Source organism: Petaurus breviceps, unplaced genomic scaffold (genome assembly GCF_028583685.1).
Source record: "Petaurus breviceps papuanus isolate PSGF00001 unplaced genomic scaffold, PetGlider_PUasm1.0 178, whole genome shotgun sequence".
In the NCBI taxonomy this organism is placed as follows: Eukaryota; Metazoa; Chordata; class Mammalia; order Diprotodontia; family Petauridae; genus Petaurus; species Petaurus breviceps.
The window spans coordinates 12,596,184-12,612,308 of NW_027185777.1; the positions used below are offsets into that span (position 1 = coordinate 12,596,184).

Sequence of the window (16,125 nt, forward strand, 5' to 3'; positions counted from 1 at the left end):
TATTGTACTTTGAGATGATTGTTTTTTGTTCTAAATCTTGTGACCACTTTGGTGAAAACTATGTGGCCATTTTAAATGATAAGCTGTTGTGAATACTATATTGTTATTTTCTGTGATAAGTTGTAACATTGTGAATGCTGTACCTTGATTTTCTTTGAATGTTTTGCTTTGATTTGTTACTGAATAGAGTGTTCACTATACTGTGTAATCAGAACCTTAAAAGCTGTTCACAGTAGCATTCTTCTGGAAAGCTGCTTGAGCATGGCTTTACAATAGCCTAAAATCATACATTTTTGACTGTCATATTATTGACTCATATTGAGCTTTCAGTCCAGTAATAATGCCCCAAAAAGCAGCACTAATTTCTAGTTACAGACATACCCCATCTTGTACTTATGATGCTGATTTTTTTTTCAGATCTGTGGAAGGTTTTACTTTTATTTCTATTAAATTGAATCTTATTAGATTTGATCGATATCCTAGCCAGTCAAAATCTTAACAAACCTGGGATCTGTCATCACCCAGTGTGTTAGTTAGCCCCCCAACTTTGTCATTCACAGATGTAATAACCATGAGATCCATGGTTTTATGCAAGTTATTGAATAAATGTTAGATCATACAATGAACAAAGCAGATTCCAGGAACCTTTACCAAGACCACCTTTTGAGTTCACACTGCACCAATAATCATTATTCTTTGTAACTTGACCTTTTAATAACCTAACTGCATTTTTGTCTAGCCCCCTGTCCTTCATCTTTTCCACAAGAATAGCAAGTGAGACTTTGTCAAATGTTTGGTCAAGATGTAGGTAAACAACAGTCTCTTAGTCTACTAATCTATTAGCCAGACCCAAAAAGGAACTGATTGAGTTAACTTTTTTCCTGATGACATTATGCTGGCCCTTTGTGATGACGATTTCCTTTTCTAGATGTTTACAAATTATGCCTTTAATAATGTTTTCTAGAACTTTGCCAGGAAACAAATCAAGTTCACTGAACTTCGTTCCTTTTGCTTCAGTAAAAATTGGAAGAATATTGTTTCTTTTTCAATCCTGGAGTATTTTTCCTCTTTTTCATGATCTTTCAGAGGTAAATAACAATTATTCAATGATCTCACCAGCAGGTTTTTTTTTTTTTGCCTAAAATGCAGTTCATTTGATCTCATTAAGAGAAGTTAGGTACTTTTTCAAATTTCTCAGTCTTTCCTATTTACTTTATCTGTCACTTATACTTTCAATCAGTCATCTTTTGTTCTATTTTTTCCTCTCTGAAGCTCCTCTTCCTTGGCAAGGAAGTTTTTTTGCTATTGTTGATTGGTCATTTTTAGTTGTGTCTGACTCTTCATGACCCCATGTGGAGTTTTCTTGGCAGAGATACTGGGGTGGTTTGTCATTTCCTTCTCCAGCTCATTTTACAGATGAGGAAACTGAGGCAAGCAGGGTTAAGTGACTTTCAAAACTTTGTTAGTTGTTAAGTTCCCTGTCTATCAATCCTGGCTCCTCCTTGACCTCCTCTTCGGAATGGTCTGATGTGGAATTGCTCCTTCCTGGGATGACATCCCTGTAGAATTTTATCCTTTCTCTAAATCATTTAAAATCTGATATATCCAAATCTAAGATACATGTCAGACTACCCCTGGATTTTTTCTCCTCTATCACAAATTCTAAAATGGAACGATCATACCTTCTCCCTTCCCCAGTTCTTCATCATTTCCATTGCGGGGTATGGAGGAGCGATTAAGTGACTACCGTGTGTCAGGCACAGTGCTAAGCTCTTTACAAATGTTGTACCATTTAATCCTCACAACAACCCTTTGAGGTAGGTCCTATTATTATGAACATTTTACAGTGGATGAAATTGAGGGACAGAGAAGTTAAGTGACTCATCTAGGGTCATCATCACACAGCTAGTAAGTATCTAAGGCCAGATTTAAATTTAGGGTTTCTTGATTCCACATCCAGAGGCATTCTATCCACTGTGGTACCTGGGCTGCCTCAGCAACCAGTCTCTCCTTGTGTGTGAGAATCGAATTAAGTAAAATCCTTCCATCTTTGTACAGAAAGACAGCATGATACAGCAGACACAGCTCTGGAATGGAATTAGCAAGACACGGGCTTGAATACTAGCTCAAACATTTATTATCTGTATGACCCTGGGCAAGATCCTTAGCTTCTCTGAACCTCAGTTTCCTCACCTGTAAAATGGGTTCCTAGCACATAGGGTTGCAAGGATCAGATGAAATTACAATCATAAAGCTCTGTGCAAAACCTTAAGGAGCTACATAAATGAGAACTACCATCATCCTTACTAATGCCATTCTCTAACAATAAAGTTCCTTTCATTGCTGCAGAAGCAGCCTTGTTCACACAAAAGAAACTGGGGAAATTAATGTATTATTTGTGACCATTTGGAATTCCATGTTGAGGGCACTTCCGAGCCATATTTTTAAACTGACCCATAGTGTAGATGATGTCTTTGTTGCTATGCCATGTGCCTGAGTTCTTTTAGAAATGAAATGATAAAAGATAAATTTCAAACCATTTCAAAATCCAGGCTGATTATATATATTTAGCTGAAGGAAATCTGCCATGTATGTCACAACCCTCCCATAAAACTATGGGATATGTGGATTAAGGGAAAAGTAAGCGGTTATTCCATTTCTGCAATGGTTAAAAAAAATTTCACTTGTGGAAAAATTCCCCGTATACTTTTTATGCCTGACTGCCCCCTGTAATGGATGAAACATGAAAACACGGCCATCCTGTGGCCCCAAATTTTAAGTTAGAGACTTTAGTTTCAGCATCTGCACAAACAATGTTGTAGTTAACCTAAGGCAACAATAAAAACAGACACAGAACTCAAAATTCATTTCACTGTAGCAAGGCTGATTGACCAGAGACCTGGAAGCTGACTCAAGCCCAAAGAAATATGGTGAACTTGGTCTTTCCTTGGGGTCTTATAAAGTATTAAAACTACAACACTCATAAAGTCTATCTTATGGACTTTTTTGGAAGGAGTATTTATTTTCGATTTATTGTTTATTCCTAAAGAGAATAAAAGGAAAAACTGAAAAAACATGGATGAGAAGATTTTAAGGAGGGAAGAACAGAGGGGAAAGTAAAATGTAGCTCTAGGAAAGGTCACCTAAAAAATATGAAAAAGCTCCAAATATGAAAATATGAATAAATCCAAATAAAGCTAACAAAAGACCATAGTGAGCCAAGGTGGGGTCTACTCAACAAGTAGTTAACAAAAAGAACATCTAATTTAGGGGTGCATCTGTCTTGATTTCCCTTAGCATAAGAACAATTGTGCTTCACAAAAATGTCTATCTTCCACACAGAAGTCAAATGTTGAGGTGAGCACCCTTACCACAATGTTTATGAACTAACAACCAAAAGGTGATCAGATGGCAGCTAAAAAAAATCTTGTGCTTTAATGAGTGAATAATCAATACAATAAGTAACTGTGTACTGTCCAGTATGGGGGACCAGGCAGGTAGGTGACTCAGTGGATGAAGCTTCCTGCCTGAACTCAGGAAGATTCATTTCTTGAGTTCAATCTAAGCCTCAGACACTTACTAGCTGTGTAATCTTGCTTGCCTCAATTTCCTCATCTGTAAAATGAGCTGGACAGGGAAATGGCAAACCACTCCAGTATCTTTGCCAAGAAAACTCCCAAAATGGGGTCACAGAGAGTCAGACACAACTGAAACAGCCAAACAAGAATAACAAAATGGGGACCAGATGTCACCAACAGAGCAAGAAATTTAATAATAATAAATAACACTTATATAGAGTTTTAAGTTTGCAAAGTGCTATGTATATGTACACATCATGCACATTTAATATATAACATGATACATAACTCTGTATCATGTACATTAAATATAAACCTGTTTTGTCATGTCCAACTATTCATGATCCCTTTGGGGATTTTCTTGGAAAAGATATTGGTTTGCCATTTCCTTCTCCAGCTCATTTCACAGATGAGGAAACTGAGGCAAACAGGATTAAGTGACTTGCCCAGGGTCACACAGATAGTACGTGTCTGAGGCTGGATTTGAACTCAGGTCTTCCTGATTCCAGGCCTGGTACTCTGCCACCTAGCTGCCTAAATATAAACATAAACACATATGTTTCCTTTGATCCTTACAATAGCCCTGTGAAGTATTTGTTATTATTAGCCTCATTTTTTAAATGAGAAAACTAACTGTAAGAGAGAGAAAATGATCTGTCCAGGATCATCCCAGTTAGGGTATCTGAGGCAGGTCTTGAGTTCAGGTTTTCCTGACTTCAAGTCCAGCACTCTGTATACCACTCTAACGCTTCTAAGACACCTAGAGTGGGTATTATCTGAAGGGTTTAAATCATACTTAGAAATTTAGCAGGTGAAGACCTATCCTTGGTAAAAGGAAAGCTATTCCAGATATAAGGAAAAGTAGAAGAATGGGGGGGAGGGGAAGAGAGAGGAAGGGATGCAGGAAGGAGAGAGAGTAAGCATTTATATAGTGCTTACTGTGTGCTGGATACTGTACTGTACAAATATTATCTCATTTGATCCTTACAAAACCCTGCATGGTGGGTGATACATGGGGGAAGGAGAGAGGGATGAAGTAAAACGTAATAGAATACATTTGGAGGAAAAGCATAATTCAGTGATGTCAGAGCAAAGAATTCGTGGGATGTATACTATGAAATAAGACTGAAATTTTAGAAAGCCCTGAAGCACTTAGCACAGTGCCTGACACATAAAAAAGGAAAAAAAAAAGAAATTTACATGATAACTTTGATGTATATTTAAAAGGAACAGCAAGTTGCACATAGCAGATTGCAGTTTCATGGGCAATCATCTTTTTTATTATACTATTATGAAAATGCTAGTTTTATTCCATAAATTAAAAATAAGATAAATTTTTTTAAAAATTTAAAAGAAATGTTTACCAGTTGAATAAAGATCAAACAAAAAAAGCTTGAATTTTGACGGGCAATAGTCATCCATAGAGGATTTTTAAGCCATAACTGTTTATACTGATGCTCTCAATATAATCATCCCATGGAAGGATAAGGCAAAGCAGATGGAGAAAGATCTGGAAACAATCTATTGATATGGTCCAGTTGGGTAGTAATGACAACAAGGGTGGTGGCAGGAGGTGGTAGCAAGAGGAGGAGAAAGTTTCAATAGAAGTTTCAGAGGTGGCATTACCAGGACTTGATAACTGACTGGATACAGGAAATTAAAAAGAAAGACAAGTCAAAAACAACTCCAAAGTTACAAATGTGGCAAATGGTGGTACCCTAGGCAGAAATGGTGAAGACAGAAGGAAGAAGCAGATTTATAAGATGGAAGATATTTAATTAGGTTTTTGACATGTTGGGTTTGAGGTGGATTTTCAGGTAGGAGGTACCCTGCCAACAGCTGTAAGTGGAGGGTCAAGAGGTAAAGATGGAGGTGGAGATTTGAGGGTCATTTACACAGAAGCTCTATTTGCAGTCATGGGAGAAATAGATTGTCAGTAGGAAAGGTTGCAGAGAGAGGAGGGCCAAGAACAGATCTCTGAGGTCTAGCTTGCATTTAAAAACTAGGAAAACCAATGAGAATGATGAAGAGGGAATGTTTACAGAGGTAGAAAGTGAACCAGGAGACTACAGCATCTCAAAAACTAAAAGAGTAAAGCATATTCAGTAGGAAGGAGTGGTCCACGGTGTCAAAATTGCTGAATGATCAAGAGAAGAGGGTTGAAGACAGGACTCTAGAGACAAAACATACATGAGAAGGAGACAGTTTTAAGAACTGCTGCCATGGATCTGTGCTGTTTTTATCTTAAATGAAGGGGAAAGTACACTTCAGAAAAAGGACATATTTTTTATAGTGCATAACCCCAAAGAATTATTTTCATATTTTCTAACATATGGCTATAGTTCTGTACATCTCATTTAATATACATCAAAGAGGTTCCAAAGTTGTTGAGAAGGACAAAGAATCCCCCACAAAACAATTAAGATGAAACTAATGAAATGCAACTGAAAAATGACTAGACTGGAGGAGGCATGCAGATGCTGTTAGTTTTAAAATAAGCATTAAGTGATTATGAAAGATCCCAACTGGGTAAACTCCAAACCTCATTACCAAAGTAGTAATACTGCAGTTGGGAACAAGTCTAGCACTTTACCCATAATGGAAGCCTCCTCACTCAGACAGACCACTGGGTTTGCGTAATTCTTTCAATGAGTCTCATGCTTAAGCTACTGATATGCCATCCTGTAAATATAGTGTGACCTGAAAGAATTAAAATTATATCACATACAAATACTCATCCTAAAAGGCTTGTTTTCAAATTCTTATGTGAAAATACATTTTAGCATCTGCTTAAATGGACTTCCCTTGTTTGGGGGGGGGGACTTTTTAAAAATGTCTATTTATTCTTTTCCTTACCAATGTGATCTTATTTTTATATAGTCTCCATCCAGCCCACTTTTCATTTTATTTCCTTCTGCAATTTACATTACATTCCCCAGTCCTGTCCTCTCTCTCTGCCCTTTAGGCCTCCTTTGCTTATACTGATGCCTACCTGGGGCTGGGGTGCTCTGAATGAAGACTAATGGTCATCCAGAGATCCCTAAGCACATATTTATATAGCATTCTGAGACTCCCAAACTGTTTCCTCAACAAAAATTCGGTGAGACAGGTAATACAAATATAATTTCCTTTATATGGATGAGGAAATCGAGGTTCCTAGAGGTCAATAAACATAGGAAATAACCAGCATCCAAACTCAGTCAATAAGCATCTATTAAGGACTTACGATGTGCCAAACACTAAATTATGGGGAAACAGAGAAAGACCCAAGGTCATCTCTGCTTTCGAGGAGTTCACAGCCCAATGGAATCCCAGTAGCCTTTTTAATTATACTCTAATTTCTTTGAATTTAGTGGGATAACAAACTCTTAAATCTGGTCATTGCATCTCTCCTTTCATTTTATTTATTTATTTATTTATTCATTCATTCATTCATTCATTCATTTATTTATTTATTTTAAGCCATCGGGGTTAAGTACCTTGCTCAAGGTTATACGGCCAGGTGTTTCTGGGTGGGTGCTAAGTGTCTGAGCCTGGATTCGATCCCCAGGTCATCCTGACACTGGGGCCAGTGCTCTCACTCGCTGTGCTACCTGGCCACCCCTTCTCTCCTTTCATTTAACACATCTCATTTATCCTTATGTCAAAGTTTGAATTCTGTTTATCATTTTTTCCCTCAGTTTTGTTTCTCCAAGAAGTCATTTCAGTGGTCAAAAGCAGGATAACTTCCCCCACTATGACCATAACAAGCACCACAAAAGAGAACGACAGTATCATTAGGGGGAAGATGACCCAAAGTCTCCTTACAACCTTAGTCTTAAAAAGCATATTCCTCTAAGTAATATCACTATGCTCCCCTCCTCAACCCAGAGTGAATGTGCCCAAAGAGAAGGATAATTTTGACCAATGCGTATTTTTACAGTGAGTAAATACATTACTTTCAATAGGGCGTGAGCTTTCAGCAGGGTGAAAGGGACTTTGAAAATAAGTTTGGACTCTCTAAGTATTCCATCTGACCTGATTTTTCAACATGGGTAAACTAAAGCTAAAGGGTCAGCCAGCTCAAGATAAGCTCTTCACTTTCCTCAGGCTGGTGTTACCTGTGACAAAATCCTGCGGTTTTCTAATCTAGCACTTAACTAACTCAGGGCCCAGGCTCTTCCAGGGAGCTATGTAACATGCAAAAAGAATGAAATAACTTCCTACTACACCATTATTCAATATAATGGGCATCCTGGGAATACACTAAATGAAAACTATTGCCTACGTTGCATTTGTTACAGATTTTAAATTTGCACATGCATCTGGTCCATCAGAATAATCTATCCCAATGCCTAAAGTCTCTAAGGGGATCTCATAAGCTCCAAATCTGGCACTAGATACTCTTGGTGGGAGGGCTTAGTACAGCAGCTGCGTGTCCTGGAAATAGCACTGGACATAGGACATAGAATATTTGACTGATTATAGTTATATAGGATTCCACCACATCCAAGTTGTGTGACCTTACTCTGGTCACTTAATTTAACCTGTTAACTGGTGTTACCAGATGTTGTTCACACTGTGACATAGAGGTCAGGTGGATGTATTTGATATTAGAATGTAAATTCCTTGTTAGTAGAGATGATTTCATTCTTTGAATTGTATCCTAAGCTCTCAGAGCAAAATTTGACACGTAGTAGGCACTTAATAAATCCTTGTGTGTTCATTGATTGATTTTATGTTCTCTGTGCTCCAATAATTTTGTTCTTGTGTCTTCTGTAAAATCTAGGGACGAGAAAGAAGTCCCTGGAGTTGGGGGGGTTTGCCATCATCAGCACCTCAAGATCCAAGAGGGGTGAACAAAGAAGAAGGTCAATACTACAGTGGAAAGTGCATTGCTTCTGAAATTAGAGGACCTGGGTGTTAATCCAAGAATTAGGTGCCAGTTATGACCTGTGTGATGTAACTAAAGTCATAACCTCCCTCAGACTCAGTTTCTTCTTCTGTAAAAGGAATGAGTTGGACTAGATGTCCTCTGAGGAATCTGTTGGGTCTAGATCTATAATCTTATTAATCCCAGCACATATTCGTGATATTGGTTCTACGTATGAGCTGGGAACTAGGGAGACAAAAACTAGGAAGTTTTGAAGAAGTCACCACTGACACAGTGTGAACACAAAGAGAAGCTCAAATCAGAAAGGCACACTACATTAGTGAGCAGTTAGGACCCTTCCCTGGACCACACTGGGCCTTGGCATCTTACATCTTGTTGGCAGTTAAGATCCCATTTAATCAGTAAACATTTTATTAAGAGCCCACTATGTGCCAGGCACTGTACTAACCACTAAGGATACAAAAAGAGGTAAAAGAAAGTCCTTGCCCTCAAGGAGTCTGCAATCTGTTCTAGGACAGCTTAGAATTTGTGTTCCTGGATCATAGGACCTTCCCAGAAGAGGAAACCCAGATGTGAGAGCTTATCTAAAAAGAGAGTCTCATGTAAAGACAGTGTTGGACTTGCAAGTGTTTAAGAAAACCGATTTTGAACCAACAAAGGCAAAGAGAATAACTAAACATTGAAAGCCATGGCTTGGAGTTCTTCAGTAAAGTGACTGAGGAAGTTGTGCTGAATCTGGAGCCCAAGGAGAAAAATTCCGAGGAGGCCACAGAAAGATTCATTTTTATTTGGGAAGCAAAGAAGCAAAAGCAAGGATGTTTCCCAAAATCAGGGTAAGAAAGAAGAATATTCTTTTGGGGAAACTATAAGAAAGGAGAATATCTGCCAAGTACCAGAACTTTTAGTACCCAGAGCTAAGGGTTAGCAATGGAGACTTGAAATAATCTTGTATTTATTGTCTATGTATTTTGTGTATGATTGTTTCATAAACTCTTTTGTGTGTACATGTTGTCTTCTCCTAGAGAATGTAAGCTCCACGAGGGCAAGGAATTTTGTCTTCTTATCCCCAGTATCTGGTACAACAGCTGGCACACTGAAGATACTTAATAAATTGTTGTCGTCTAGTCATTTTCAACTCTGTGTTCAACTCTTTATGACCCTATTTGTGGCTTTCTCGGCAAAGATACTGGAGTGGTTTGTGATTTCCTTCTCCAACTCATTTTGCAGATGAGGAAACTGAGGCAAACAAGGTAAATGATTTGCCCAGGGTCACATAGCTAGTAAGTGTCTGAGACTGGATCTGATTTCATGATGAGTGTTCCTAACTCCATCCGTGGCATCACCTAACTGCCCTACTTAATAAATACTTGACTAATTGACAGAGGAACTGAGACCCTTCCAACACCTAAAACTAAACCCATTGGTTTTAATCCGAAAACAGAGCTAATGTCTAGCTCAGGCAAAAGGCCAACTTTCTAAGGGAAACATTCTGCAGAAACAAAGGACTAGCCAAAAGGAGGGGAACTCAGGAGCATGAAAATTGACTGGAAAAACATCAATATCAACTTTCTCACTTTTGTCCTTCAATTATTATGGTAATTTCCCTATATTGCTTAATAGCAAAGAAATTAATAATTTAAAAACCTAAAAGAAAAGTGGCAAACTGTTTTAAAGCATGAGGGTATGAATGGCACCCAAATCCAGAGACAAGTAGCCACTAACAAGCGATATGGTCTTACACTCAAAAGGAACAAAATCCAGCCATAGTTGGCTTGTGGTCCCATACAGTCTGCTTCCTCATTTCCAAAATAAGAATAAGAATGGGGCAGTTATGTGGCACAGTGGATGGAGTGCTGGTCCTAGAGTGAGGGAGACTCATCTTAAGGAGTCCAAATTTGGCCTTAGACACTTACTAGCTGTGTGACCCTGGGCAAGTCACTGAACTCTGCCTCAGTTTCCTTATCTGTAAAATTAGCCAGAGTAGGAAATATCAAACCTTTCCAGTGAATCTTTGCCAAGAAAACCCCAAATGGGATCATGAAGGGTTGGACAATATTGGAACAACAGAAGAGAAGCAAAATGAGAATGAGGTAGATGAAGATGATGATGATGATGATGATGATGAAGATGATGATAATTCACATTTATATAGCACTTTGCACACCATTTTCTCACTTGATGATATGTATCCTGTCTTTGGCACAGAGCTCTTCTAAGGCTAAAAGATCACTATATACAAAAGAATACTGCAAGCATGGTGTAACGGATAGAATGCCAGACTAGGAATTAGGAAGGCAAGGGTTTGAATCCCTCGTCAGACACTAGTTGTCTAACCCTGGGTAAGTCATTTTACTTCTCTATAATTTAACTTTTCTCATCCATAAAATAAGGAGACTAGATTCAATGGTCTCTAAGGCTCCTTGTGTTTGCAAATGGTAATATATAATGCAAATTCGTTATTACATAAAGAAATCCCAAGTATTAGGATATGTATGCATATATAATCATGTATGGTCTATAATTATATGCAATGTTATAATATATACTATATTATGTATTAAGATAAAATGCTGATTACAGAGCATGCTTGCATATTGGAATGTTTTTAATACCATACAGATGACAAGCTAAGTCATAGGCGGGTTGCATTCTAAACACAAGGTGAGCATGGATGCAGGAAGCAGTGTTATAGAGGAAAGAAAAATGTTTCTGGAGTCAAGGGATACAGATTCAAAACCTGCCTCTGATCCATACTACATTGATGAAATTGGCAGAGTCACTAAACTTCCTTGAGCTCCAGGCCCTTCATTTTAGGGAGGAGGGAGAGGAAGGGACTAGATGAGAGGCCTCTAAGGTCTTGCAGCTATAGAACTGGTAAGACCACAGAGAGGCCTGGGAAGAACTAAGAGGGATCAGTTAGACCAGGAGTGAACAAATTAGTTCAAACCAACAAGCATTTGCAAAGAAATGCAAGAGGAGTCCCTGCTCTCACAGAGCTTACCATCTAATGGAGTGGCCAATATGCAGACAACTCTGTCTGACAGATACACTATTAACTGAAAATAAGCCCAGGAGGGGGGCACGAGCACTATAGCAGCACCCAGACTGCAGATGAGATTTTGGCTAGGATTCAAAGGAGGTTTCAAACAAGAGAGGTCACTCAGGCCAATTTGCTGTCTCTGGAAGCAGAGAGATTGGGAGAGGCCTTAGATAAGCATTGAGTAAAGAAGCAATTCAATATCAATGGAACAGAAGAAGAAACTAACAGGGTGATGTAATGGCAATGATTGGCCATTGGGGCAAAGACACTAGGTGACAATCAACCAAGAGCCCAGGAAAAGATTTTAGCCATAGGCACAGAATCCAGATAAGAACCCTAAGCAATATTCAAACAGGTGCTCCCTAGTAAGCCAGCACCACACCTAATACCAGGTACTTTTATATATTTCTTATGAAACCAAAATCAAATCAGCCAAGCTCAATTATCCTGTGGCTTATGGATAAGTGAGAGCACCTGGCTGAAAGCAGTGTACCTAAAAGTTATCAGCTCCCAAAACTAGATATAACATATGCAGATATATTTAACTGTCTACTTTCATATTTTATATGGTTGTTTGTAGGTTTGCGCCTAAAAGAGTGTGTGTGTGTGTTTATCTCGCCTAAAAACAGCTTTTGAAAGTTATTTTTTATCTTTAAAAACCAATATCATTTTTCTTGTTATCTCTGAAAACTAGGAATATGAAGACAGTTGTAACATGATCCCTTTCTGGTTTAGGGACTTCTCTAGCCACTTCAAAACAGAAGAATAACAGCCAGACGTCACTTATTAATTGATCCACCCACATAGGAAAATATTTTTCAGTATTTTATTGTTTTCAAGTTTTAAGATCAAAACTGTCCTTCATAAATACATGTGGATGGCTTGGGATAAATCTGGAAAAATTAATAAAAGACACATGTGCTCCTCTGAGCAAACAAGCTCTTTCCATTAATGTTGTTTTTTTTTCTTTTCCCAGTTTCACATTTCGAATATAAAGCTTATGACACATCCTGCCATTATTCTCCACAGAGCCTTTGGATTCCATCAATATGATTTGGGGGTTTCTTCCCTGGGGAGTGTACAATGCTAATTGGGAGTCTTTAATAGTTTAAGTCATACTTGTTGGATAATTAAATAGAAACCCAGTGTGATTCCATTAGTGGAATTTCATTAAGAAAAATTTCCATTTCCATTGCAATTTTTCATCACCAAGAAAATCTGGTCTTGCATATATCAGCTCTTTCAGTTTTCATAAATTTGAGAGTCAACCTTTAAGAACAAATACTAAGATGTCATTTCCTTGGGTTAAGAATTTTCCAGTAGCTTTTATTGCACTGAGAAATGAGAAAATTGCAATATTCCTGCTGTATATTTTGCCATCTGCAATATTATAGAAATCAAAGTCTGTGTAAGTTGGGTAAAGAAACTGATTCCACCTAGCCAACAATTAAGGGATGCCTCAACCATAAAGGAATTGCCAAGTACTTCAAAGTGGGAGGGAGTCGGGGTGGGTGTGGGCATCTTCTAGCTTGTTCCCCATTGCCTTCCATGGTGCCTGTCACATTGGATAGGCACTTAAAAATATTGAACACTTCACAATGTTTGCTGCAAATACTATAAATCACTTACATTTATAGGGCATCTTAAAGGATCACAGAGCACTTAATATGCTTTATCTCACTTGATCCATGGCCTCTATATTACAGGTTTTCTTACCTCCCCCCTAGTCACCTAGCATGTGTTGATTCACAATGCTCCCAGTCATCCCTGGGAGGTCTTGAGAATGCTGCAGAACCCTTACTATTATTCTTTAGATAACCAAGATACAATGGGGAGCATAATTTGAAGTGAAAATCTGCAGGGAACAGAGATTGTGCTTGTGGCTCCCTCTATCACTTCTAGAATCATCTGTCTGACATTCAGAGCCCTTTGTTAAATGTCCACCCCCACCTTTCTAGTCTTAAACCTTGAACTCTCCCCCCATGCCATATCCACTGTAATCCAATGACACTGGCCTCCTTCCTATTCCTGGAATGAGACAGTTCATCTCCAGACACGATTGTTATCCACTGGCTTATTCCTCATGCCTGGAAAGCCCTCTCTCCTCAACTTTGCTTCCTGGATTTCTTGAAGCCTCAGTTAAAATCCTACCTTCTGCAGGGCACCTTTCCTGCACCCCTTTAAATTTAGTTCCTTCCCTCTTTGATCACTCTCAGTTTATTCCATATGTATCTTTCTTGTAAATAGCTGTTTGCATGGAGTCTCCCTCATAAGGCTTCAAACTCCTTTAGAGCAGGGGACAATCGTGCCTTTTTTGTCTCCTTTTTTTGTATCCTATGCTTAGCACAGTACCTGGCACATAGTAGGCTCTTAAATTAAGCTTATTGGCACATTGCTTGTGCAGATGACCAACAAAAACGGACTGATTGAGGGATGATTTTAATGTCACAGAAAACAGGACTTGCTTTGGTCCAGCTAAAGCAGAGAAGAGGTCATCCCATTTTTCCAAAACTGAAGGGATCATAATAGTAGGACAGGAAAATATCACCTTTGTAAAGTGCTTCTGTTTCTGTTTCTCATTCCCTGTAACATTGCTATAACCTCTCACCACCCTATTCTGCCCTGTTTCACCACTACGACTCCCTTTACACTGACAAACAGAAGCAAATAAAAGAACTGAAAGTAAATGTAAAATTGCTTTTCACTAAAGATGATATAAACACTGTGTTAGATTTCAAATGGGATGAGGAGGCAAATGCTTCATATAAGCAAGTTGACCAAAAACAAATGAAGAGAGATAAAAGTCTTAGGGGAGGAAGCCATTAGGTAGATTTCTACCAAAGAAATAGTATGTCAGATCTAAGTATGTTAAGCCAATTTAATGACAAAAGACAACTAAGATCATTTAAAATAAGAAGAATCCAGAATTTTAAAAAACCAAAAGAGGTTTTAAAAAATTCTCCTTTATTGTATCAAAATGCAAACCGTTTGGAAATCTAAGACATTAGAAGATAGAACCAAAAACTAAAAGAGCTGCTCTCCCAAGCCAACCAAATCATCCTGGAAAATGAAAACATTCCACAATCAAAGCAAAAAGGGAAAATATCATAAAAGACATGGAACTAAAACAATGGAGAAAGCCTCTGTGTATGGATGAATGCTCATGAAAACCAAATGGGAAAGTTCAAAATGAGGTATATTTGCATCAAGGGCACAAAAGCAAAGAATCCTGATGGCTTAACTCTTTTACTAACAATCAGGATTTCCTCTACTCTATAATCAGTCCAATAACCCTGAAGTTCATGAAAATATTGTGCCTTTTATTTCTTTAAAAAATGAAACAGATTGCTGTCAGGGGCACAAGATGAGACTGCTCTGTGGACCCAAAAAAGAAAGGAGAGGGTAGTTCTAGATATCAAGAGCTAGAGAAAGAAATACAATGTTAAGTACTTCCCTTTCGTGCAAAACCAATATACATAATTATAATGTAATATCTTTACAAAATCCTGAAATCATCTACCAGAAAGAAAGAAGGCCATGTAAATTCCTTTCCATGTAAGAAAGAAAGATGTGAAAACCTAAGTTCCTGCATACTTAAGTCTTTTCCTTTTTTCTCTGAACAGCTATAAAGTTATTTGTTTTAAAACTGTCTAATTTCAGAACATGCTCTTAAATAAATGTTTGATGGCTTGTCCAGAGAAAATCAAAGATACTAAAAAAAAATCTGTCATTACCAGAAAGCATCTAGGCTGCAAAAGCTTCAATCAACACCTCCTCATCAGAGCCCAGCAAGACACAAGAGACACTCAATTTCAAAGCAACCAAAAGGGCAGGGGTTTGGCTTTCTCCCTTTGAGTCCACTAGTAGAAATGGAAGGAAACTGTTTCATTTTAGGTTCCCTTGTCAACTCTGTTTTAATGTCATGAAAAAAAACAACTTCCAGACAATGGTAAAAGCAAAAACAAAAACAAACACAATGACTTCATGGAAAACTATTTGGACACTAAAAACTTATTCTTAAAAAGCAATAAATAGGACTGTTGAAATTTTTTTAAGTCAGATTCTGTATATTTGCTTATTTCAATGGAAATAAAAAGATGGTTCCATGTAGCTTACTAGTTGGGCAAATGTCATTGTTCACAAAAGAAAAATAAACAGAGGAAAGTCCCTATGATGCATACAAACATCCATTAGTACAAAATGCAGTTGGGAGACCAAACCATATGCTACTGGTATGAAATATCTCACTAAGTTTTCAACTACCTTTTTGGTATGTTTTAATGTCTATTTGTAAGAGTGAAAATTAATTATCAAAGCACCACCATAGTGTGGCTTGGTTGGTGGTAGATATCTACACAAAGACACCCAATAGGACCAGTCTTTTAAGTAAAGGCAGAGTAGGTGGCTCCCTAGATAGTATCATTTGAGACTCTTAGGAAGCCACCACAATCTGAAATGTTTCCTTACCACTTGCTCTTAGGACTTACACTCCAGGTCAGAGATTCATTCTCTCGAATGGTCTTCAAAAGTCTCTTATTAAAAATGGGGGAAAAAAAAGCCTTGCCCCTCACCCCCTCTAAAAATAAACAAAATTTCAAAAGGAGCAGGGAAGGAGGGAGACAGAGAGACAGAGA

At 38.0% G+C, this 16,125-nt stretch overlaps 1 protein-coding gene across 3 annotated transcripts in view; it reads right to left on the reverse strand.

Moving 5' to 3' along the window:
* NEBL (nebulette) overlaps positions 1-16,125 on the reverse strand; it is a 535,063-nt gene that overhangs the window by 21,744 nt on the left and 497,194 nt on the right. The window lies entirely within an intron of this gene.